Source organism: Triticum dicoccoides, chromosome 3B (assembly GCF_002162155.2).
Source record: "Triticum dicoccoides isolate Atlit2015 ecotype Zavitan chromosome 3B, WEW_v2.0, whole genome shotgun sequence".
In the NCBI taxonomy this organism is placed as follows: domain Eukaryota; kingdom Viridiplantae; phylum Streptophyta; class Magnoliopsida; order Poales; family Poaceae; genus Triticum; species Triticum dicoccoides.
Window position 1 is genome coordinate 607,422,472 of NC_041385.1, and position 10,617 is coordinate 607,433,088.

Here is a 10,617-nt window from a genome sequence, read left to right on the forward strand (position 1 = left end):
CTTCTCCCCGGGAAGCTCCCTTCTCCCGAGCCGCTAAACCTCAGCCCCACCTCCATGGCGCCCCCACCGCACCAATTTCATAGCCGCCCTCCTCCCTAATGCCAGAGACGCTGTCCATTGGCTGTCGTGCACTGGGTCATGTGCCTCTTACTCTGTGCTGCTGGTGTTGCCTCGACGACGGCCGCGTGAACCATACAGGAGCCGATTCACCCCCACCGTTGTTCACGGCGCCGGAGCGGCTCCAACTTTGGATCCGTCCAGAGTCCTGGCGCTGCTTCCGCGTAGCCGTCGACCATCGTGACATTGCTCTTTCCCTGTCGTCGGTCGCCACCGCAACCACGCCGGCCTCACCGACTCGGCAGCTAGACCTGCCTACTTCACCATGCTGCCAGATAGGTCGCACCCTCATCTCAAATCACTTTATTTAGGCGTTAGTTGTCTGAATTTTTATTCTGGGCCAATCAATTCCTAATGGGAAGCAGCACCCCTCGAGGCGGCGGAGCTCCTAGGCTGCCGGTTGGCTGGTGTCTAACGTAAGGGTGTGGGGCCGCAAGTTCGCCGCGGAAGCAACTCTTAGATGGCTATCTTTTAGAGTTGCGTGGGTTGAAGGTACTGCCGCCGCCGGATCTGGATGACGGGGAGTCATTGTGGATTGGCCCGGGGGCGGCGCAACCACGGCAGTGCGGTGGGGCGGGGAGCGGGGTTTTGGCCGGGGCCACGGATGGTGGAGGCACGCTGCTCTGCCGTTGGTCGCTGGCTCTTTGGGGAAGATTCCGAACAGTGTCAGCTGGGAGGCACAAGACGGCCATCAAGCCATCCGGCGTAGATCAGACAGTATCAAAATAAAGTAAAATCGTGTGACCCCAATTTAGTCTTTAGTCAACAGACGTGTGACCACTCTCGTACGGTGATGTCGATCTCTTAATGTATTTCTTCATATCAAAGAGATATGTCGTTCTTAACATTATGCGTTATCTGCATCTTCAGACACACCGTCTTCCGACTCACCGCAGCTGCTCCAACATGGGAAGCATACACCAGAAGGGAGCTATAGTACTCAACAGTTCCCTGCATCAAATGCGCGTGCCCGACATGGACAACCACAACAACTGCAGGGCTATCGACAAGTCAGCACATGATGCTCACTCCTATGGATGGCAGCCAGATAGGTTGTACCCTCATCTTACTTGTGTGCAACATTTATGGCGTTGTTATTCATCTAAGCATGGAAAATAAATCATCACATTTCACTGTATATTCATGCTGATCTCTTACAGGTCTTGTTTAGGAGTTCACGTTGTTCCATAGTTCAGCTAAGATACTTGTTCTTTAGGTAAAGTTATTCCATAGTTATCATCCATCAGCCAATGCTATCCCATAGGCTGGTTATTATAGTATTATACCACTTCTAGTATTACCTATGTTGTTCTTTAATACTTTTGTGTGCCATCTAGTTAATCTCGAGTATAAACGATACATATTTTGTAGCTTTCATCTGTGTTCTCCCTTTAGTTTATGAGACATGTTGCTGCTAGTTAACCCCAGTCCTACTATTTATGTCGTCTCCTACAGGCACTCATTACATAAATCTAACTACTAGTTGTCTTCCATGCATGTCAGATATAATTGCACACACTGATATATCCACAAGAACCTCACGGAGCAATGTAAAGGCCAATAAACTTGATGTCAATGATACCCAATATGATGGAACATGTAAAGGAAGTTCTTCAGAAGACTTGCAGAAAGATGATGAATCCTCTTCACCCCACAAGGTCCTTTCTCTAACTTGGCCTGTGATATGGGTACAACATGCATATAATGTCCTGGAGTGTATCTACTCTGTTGCAATGCCATGTGCTTAGCATGCTGATCATGCATGTAAATATGTCATGCCTTCTTGTTTTTCAGTACCTATTCCATTCATGATAACATGTTTTCAAATTCAAGTACTGTCATTCTACTCTATCGCAATACCATCTGCTTAATTTGGACATCATGCTTCTGAATATCTTATGCATTGTTATTCATCAGTATGTACTTCATCTGTCTGCCATACCATGTTTTTTTACATTGAAGTGTTGTTCTAGTGCTCTATTGCAATGCCATCTTATTTTCCCAATCATACACGTGTATGTTGCCTTAGTTATTTCTGTATGTATTCCGCTAGCATATAGTTTTACATTCAACTAGTGTGTTTTTTGTTGTGTTGTCCTGTCGTATCCCTACCTCTTACACCATACTCCCTCCGTCCGGATTACATGTTGCCGAAATGGATAAAAAAGGATGTATCTAGAACGGAAATACACCTAGACCCATCCATTTTTTTCCGGATGGAGGGAATACATGTCAATATGTCATGCCTTTCTATTCTTCAGTACCTATTCCATCTCTCTGTTGTCGCATGTTTTATAATTAAAGCACCATTCTTCTATACAAGGCATGCAAGGGGAAGGCGACTATGTTAGAATCTGAAGGGTTACAAACAAAGCCTTTGCAAAAGATCCAAACGCCAGGAGATAATAAACCAACTCCAGCTTTTATAGATACTGCTCCAGCACAGAGAAACCCAACTCCTAGTGATAATAAGCAGATTCCAGTGGCCAAAGAACTAGTCCGCTCCAGTCCAGCAAAAATATGTCAACTCAATTCTAAGAAGCGTGTGCGTATCCTTGCATCATGAAATTTTATAGCATGCTGATCATATTTTCTACATGTTTCTTACCCATCTCTTTTTTAGAAAATAAGCTTAACAGATAGAAGAATTTCTGCAATGGTATCGTTTATGAAGAAAGATTCTTGCAGGAATTCTCTGTGCTCCAATGTAGATGTAAGTACCTGTCGTATATCACTATATTTTTACATCAGCATGTATTTTGTTAATCGGCGTGAATCCAACCTTTATCTGATCTAAATTTAGTTGTAGCAAAATGTATGATTAAAGGCCACAATGTTGATTTTTGTAAGGAAAACTGCCTGGTAGTTTTGCATCCTGAGCTGCATGAGTGTACTATCTCATATCAGTGGGTTTGAATACTTTGGTTCTACAGTGGGTTTTTCAGTGTTTTTTTTACTGTGTTGTCCTGTCGTATCCCTAGCTCTTACATCATACTCCCTCCGTCCAGATTAAATGTCGCAGAAATGGATAAAACTGGATGTATCTAGAACTGAAATATGCCTAGACCCATCCATTTATTTTCGGATGGAGGGAATACATGTCAATATGTCATGCCTTTCTATTCTTCAATACCTATTCCATCTCTGTTGTAGCATGTTTTATAAGTGAATCACCATTCTTCTATATAAGGCATGCAAGGGGAAGACGGCTATGTTAGAATCTGAAGGGTTACAAACCAGGTCTTTGCAAAAGATCCAAACACCAGGAGATAATAAACCAACTCCATTTTCATATGTACTGCTCCAGCATAGAGAAACCCAACTCCCACTGATAATAAGCAGATTCCAGTGGCCAAATAACTAGTCCGCTCCAGTCCAGCAAAAGAATGTCAACTCCATTCTAAGAAGCGTGTGCGTATCCTCGCATCATGAAATTTTATAGCATTCTGATCATATTTTCTACATGTTTCTTACCCATCTCTCTTTTAGAAAATAAGGTTAAACGATAGAAGACTTCCTCCATTGGGATCGTATTCGAGGAAAATATCTTGCGGGAATTCTCTGTGCTCCAATGTTGATGTAAGTACCTGTTGTATATCACTATATTTTTACATCAACATGTATTTTGTTAATCGGCGTGAATCTAACCTTTATCTGATCTAAAATTAGTTGTAGCAAAATGTTAAAGGCGCCAATGTTGATTTTTGTAAGGAAAACTGCCTGGTAGTTTTGCATACCGAGTTACATGAATGTACTATCTCATATCACACACATTACTGAATTGTAGTGCTTCTCTGGTTGCCCATTCATTCATTGTGTCAATGTTGCTTTCGTACTACCTTACCTGGCTGATGATAGCTGTGCCATATTGTGTTAATTTGATGTAGGCTAGTTGCCCAAACATTCGTTGTGTCAATGTTGCTTTCCTATTATCTGACTTGGCCAATGATAGCAATGCTAGTGTGTTAATTTTGTGGAGGCTACTGAAGATAAGAAGACAAACTCTGAAAACAGCAAGGCAACCCCATTGTTTCTTTCCAATAAATCTAGGCCAGGTAATATGGCAATAACTCATGATTAATCTGTTTGATTCCCGTCCTAATTTATGTTATGATGCAGTGGTCGAGACACTCTCCACTACCAATAATACAAGCCTGCCAAAATCGCCATCTGAATCTGTTTAGTATCCTCTGTCTCGAATGCGATGGAATAAATATATGTTTGTGAACCAATTAATGGCTGAAGCAATGATGGAAATGGTGGATGAATCAGAGGTGCAGAGTCGTGTGACACAACAACTAATCAATGTTTTCAGAGACAGTGTAGCAAAGCAGCAAGAACTTGCCCACATGCTTATGGGTGTCATCTGTGCTGAGGTTGCAGATTGTGACGTTGTATTGTGACGTTGTAGATGGTTAGGTTCTGCTCATTTATTTGCACTCGCATCAATCTCTGATTGCCCAGTGGATATAATTTCCTGTAATATATGCTGGATGTGCAACGTTATTCCCTGTATGTCGTACCTTTGCTTGATCGATTTTGGTCATGTGCATAATTGCTCATCATAATGGGCTCAAATTATCTAATTTGGCCTAAAGACATGTATGAACTTTAGTGGGCCCATTAAGTTAATGGGCCGTTACTAGGCTGAAAGTTAATGGTCGGCCCTCTTACCTCCTGGGTCGTTAACAGGCCGACATCGAAGCGGGCAACAGGTGGCCCCAATTTATTTCACGGGCCGTTAACAGGTTGTTACTAAGTTTGGGCTACATATGGCCCAACTATACTATAGGCCTTTAGCAGGCCGAAAGAGACAGCGGGCTTGTACTGGACCATGAAGAGCATGGGCCGCTAAGAGGCCGAAAGTCGGGTCGTATTGTTAATGGCCCAACTGTGTTGTGGGCCTTTAGCAAGCCGAAAGAGAAACTGGGCCGGTATTGGACCATGACGGGCATGGGCCATTAAAAGGCCAAAACTAAGGTCCGACTACAAATGGCCCAACTCATTTATGGTCCGTTAACAGGCCGAAAGGCACACAGGGCCGAGAATTGGCCCAACACTTAAATGGGTCGCTAAAAGGCCAAAACTCAGGTCCGACTACAAATGGCCCAACTGATTTATGGGCCGTCAACAGGCTGAAAGTGACACCGGGCCAGAAATTGGCCCAACACTTAAATGGGCCACTAAAAGGCCGAAACTCAGGTCCGACTACAAATGGCCCATCAGATTTATGGGCCGTCAACAGGCTGAAAGACACACCGGGCCAGAAATTAGCCCAACATTTAAATGCGTCGCTAAAAGGCCGAAAGATGTACATCCTGAAAATTGGCCCATCCATTAAATGGGTCGTTAACAGGCCAAAATCTCATCGGGCCGATATTGAGCCCAAATATATAGCGGGCTGTTAACAGGCTCGAACTGACGATGGGCTGCAATGGTGTCAAATCTTTGACGGGCCATTGACGGGCCGAATTGGCACATCTCGTATGGGCCGTGGGCTTAAATGGACCTGACACAAGTAGGCCTTATATGGGCCGGCCTGCTAATTTTTACTAGGCCGGCCTTTTTCACCGGAATGGGCCACTGTTGGGCCGTGCCACGTGTCGACCTATCATAGGCGCCTCTTGTCCAATAAGTGGATGACATCTGTCCCAACGGTGAGGCAACACGTGTTTCCTGCGGCCAATGATGATTTTACACGTGGAAAATCCCCATTGGCCCGGGCTGTTAACGGGTTATCGGATCCAAAACTGGACCCGATAGCTTAACGGTGTTCCGTTATGGTGGATGCCACGTGTTGGTCACCCTTGACGAAAGCACTTCTGTGACGCGCGATTTATTATCATGGAAGTGGACACTTCCGTGATGATAATTTTGGTAATGTCATGGAACACTTCTACGACAGCACAGGTATGACTATCTTGATTCTGTCATAAAATCGTCATGGATGTACATGCATGACAAAAAACGCGACCTACTGTGACAAACACGTATCATCACGGAAGTGTATTTTTTTGTAGTGTAGTCAAGTAGAGGCATACTAGGGACACTTTGTTTTGTCTATGTATCCATAAATGTACTAAGTTTTCGGTTAATACAATTCTAGCATGAATAATAAACATTTATCATGATATAAGGAAATATAAATAATAACTTTATTATTGCCTCCAAGGCACATTTCCTTCAGTCTCCCACTTGCACTAGAGTCAATAATCTAGTTCACATCGCCATGTGATTTAATGCCAATAGTTCAGATCTGTATATGATTAACACCCATAGTTCACATCGCCATGTGACCAACACCCAAAAGGGTTTACTAGAGTCAATAATCTAGTTCACATCACTACGTGATTAACACCCAAAGAGTACTAAGGTGTGATCATGTTTTGCTTGTGAGAGAAGTTTAGTCAACGGGTCTGCCACATTCAAAGTTGTATGTATTTTGCAAATTTTCTATGTCTATAGTGCTTTTCATGGAGCTACTTTAGCCAATTGCTCCCGCTTTCAATATGTATCCAGATTGAGACTCAAAGTCATCCAGATTGGTGTAAAAGCTTGCATCGACGTAACTCTTTACGACGAACTCTTTATCACTTCCATAACCGAGAAATATTTCCTTAGTCCTCTTAGGTAACTAAGGAATAATCTTTGACCGATGTCCAGTGATCCACTCCTGGATCACTATTGTACCCCCTTGCAAAGCTCAGGACAAGGTACACATATAGGTCTGGTACACAGCATAGCGTACTTTATAGAACCTATGGCTGATCCATTTTGAACTCTTTCAAAATCTTGTCAAGGTATGTACTCATTGAAAAATCTTATCAAGCATCTTGATCTATCTCTATAGATCTTGATGCCCAATATGTAAGCAGCTTCACCGAGGTCTTCCTTTGAAAAACTCCTTTCAAACTCTCCTTTATGCTTTCCAGAAAATTCTACATCATTTCCGATCAACAATATGTCATTCACATATACTTATGAGAAAGGTTGTAGTGCTCCCACTCACTTTCTTGTAAATACAGGCTTCACCGTAAGTCTATATAAAACTATATGCTTTGATCAACTCATCAAAGTGTATATTCCAACTCCGAGATGCTTGCACCGGTCCATTGATGGATCGCTGGAGCTTGTACACTTTGTTAGTACCTTTAGGATCGACAAAACCTTCTGGTTGCATCATATACAACTCTTCTTAGGGATATCCATTTAAGGAATGCAGTTTTGACATCCATTTGCCAGATTTCATAAAATATGGCAATTGCTAACATGATTCAGACGGACTTAAGCATCGCTACGGTTGAGAAAATCTCATTGTAGTCAACACCTTGAACTTGTCAAAAACCTTTTTGCGACAAGTCGAGCTTTGTAGATAGTAACACTACCATTAGCGTTCGTCTTCCTCTTGAAGATCCATTTATTCTAAATGGCTTGCAGATCATCGGGCAAGTCCACCAAAGTCCACACTTTGTTCTCATACATGGATCCTATCTCAGATTTCATGGCCTCAAGCCATCTGTCGGAATCTGGGCTCATCATAGCTTCTTCATAGTTCGTAGGTTCATCATGGTCAAGTAACATGAACTCTAGAACAGGATTACCATACCACTCTCGTGCAGATTGTTCTCTATTTGACCTATGAGGTTCTGTAGCAAATTGATCTGTAGTTTCATGACCTTTATCATTAGCTTCCGCTCTAGTTGGTGTAGGCATCATGGGAACAGATTTCTCAGATGAGCAAATTTCCAAATTGAGAGGAGGTACAATTACCTCATAAAATTCTACTTTCCTCCCACTCACTTCTTTCGAGCAAAACTCCTTATCTAGAAAGGTTCCGTTCTTAGCAACAAAAAAACTTGCCTTCAGACTTGTGGTAGAAGGTGTAATCAATTGTTTCCTTAGGGTATCCTATGAAGATACATTTCTCCAATTTGGGTTCGAGCTTATCAGGTTGAAGCCTTTTGACATAAGCATCGCATCCCCAAACTTTAAGAAATGACAGCTTCGGTTTTCCACCAAACAACAGTTCATACGGTGTCGTCTCAACGGACTTTGACGGTGCCCTGTTTAAAGTGAATGCAGCTATCTCTAATGCATAACCCCAAAACGATAGTGGTAAATTGGTAAGATACATCATAGATCGCACCATATCTAATAAAGTGCGGTTACGACGTTTGGACACACCATTACGCTGTGGTGTTCCAGGTGGCGTGAGCCGTGAAACTATTCCACATTGTTTTAAATGAAGGCCAAACTCGTAACTCAAATATTCTCCTCCACGATCAGACCGTAGAAACTTTATTTTGTTGTTACGATGACTCTCCACTTCACTCTGAAATTCTTTAAACTTTTCAAAAGTTTCAGACTTGTGTTTCATTAAGTAGATATACCCATATCTGCTCAAATCATCTGTGAAGGTCAGAAAACAACGATACCCGCCACGAGCATCAACACTCATTGGACCGCCTACATCAGTATGTATTATTTCCAATAAGTCACTAGCTCGTTCCATTGTTCCGGATAATGGAGTTTTAGTCATTTTTCCCAAAAGGCACGGTTCGCAAGTATCAAATGATTCATAATCAAGTGATTCCAAAAGTCCATCTTTATGGAGTTTCTTCATGCGCTTTACACCGATATGGCCCAAACGGCAGTGCCACGAATAAGTTGCACTATCATTATCAACTTTTGCATCTTTTGGCATCAATATTATGAATATGTGTATTACCACGATCGAGATTCAATAAACCATCAACATTGGGTGTATGACCATAGAAGGTTTTATTCATGTAAATAGATTAACAATTATTCTCTGTCTTAAATGAATAACTGTATTGCAATAAACATGATCTAATCATATTTATGCTCAACGCAAACACCAAATAACATTTATTTAGATTCAACACTAATCCCGAAAGTATAGGGAGTGTGCGATAATGATCATATCAATCTTGGAAACACTTCCAACACACATCGTCACTTCACCCTCAACTAGTCTCTATTTATTCTGCAACTCCTGTTTCGAGTTACTAATCTTAGCAACCGAACAAGTATCAAATACCCAGGGGTTACTACAAGCACTATTAAGGTACACATCAATAACATGTATATCAAATATACCTTTGTTCACTTTGCCATCCTTCTTATCCACAAAATATTTGGGGTAGTTCTGCTTCCAGTGACCATTTCCATTGCAGTAGAAGCACTCAGTTTCAGGCTTAGGTCTAGCTTTGGGCTTCTTCACGGGAGTGACAACTTGCTTTGCCATTCTTCCTGAAGTTCCCTTTCTTTCCCATTGCCCTTTTATTGAAACTAGTGATCTTGTTTAATCATCAACTCTTGTTGCTTTTTCTTGATTTCTACCTTCATCGATTTTAGCATCACGAAGAGCTCGGGAATCGCTTTCGTCATCCCTTGCATATTATAGTTCATCACGAAGTTCCAGTAACTTGGTGAAGGTGACTAGAGAACTCTATCAATCACTATCTTATCTATAAGATTAACTCCCACTTGATTCAAGCGATTGTAGTACCCAGACATTCTGAGCACATGCTCACTAGCTGAGCTATTCTACTCCATCTTTTAGGCGAAGTACTAGTCAGAGGTCTCATACCTCTCGACACGGGCATGAGTCTAAAATACTAATTTCAGCTCTTGGAACATCTCATATGTTCTGTGGCGTTCAAAACGTTTTTGAAGTCTCGGTTCTAAGCCGGAAAGCATGGTGCACTAAACTATCAAGTAGTCATCATATTGAGCTAGCCAAACGTTCATAACGTCTGCATCTGCTCCGGCAATAGGTCTGTCACCTAGTGGTGCATCAAGAACATAATTTTTCTGTGCAGCAATGAGGATAATCCTCAGATCATGGACCCAGTCCGCATCATTGCTACTATCATCTTTCAACTTAGTTTTCTCTAGGAACATATCAGAAAACATAGGGAAGCTACAACGCGAGCTATTGATCTACTATCAGGACTAAGTTCATGATAAATTAAAGTTCAATTAATCATGTTACTTAAGAACTCCCACTTAGATAGACATCCCTCAAGTCATCTAAATGATACGTGATCCAAATCAACTAAACCATGTCTGATCATCACGTGAGGTGGAGTAGTCATCAATGGTGAACATCTCTATGTTGATCATATCCACTATATGATTCACGTTCGACCTTTCGGTCTCTAGTGTTCCGAGGTCATATTTGTATATGCTAGGCTCGTCATGTTTAGCCCGAGTATTCCGCGTGTGCAAATCTGGCTTGCACCCGTTGTATTTGAACGTAGAGCTTATCACACCCGATCCTCACGTGGTGTCTCAGCACGAAGAACTTTCACAACGGTGCATACTCAGGGAGAACACTTATACCTTGAAATTTTAGTAAGGGATCATCTTATAATGCCACCGTTGTATTAAGCAAAATAAGATGCATAAAGATAAACATCACATGCAATCAAAATATGTGACATGATATGGCCATCATCATCTTGTGCCTTTGAT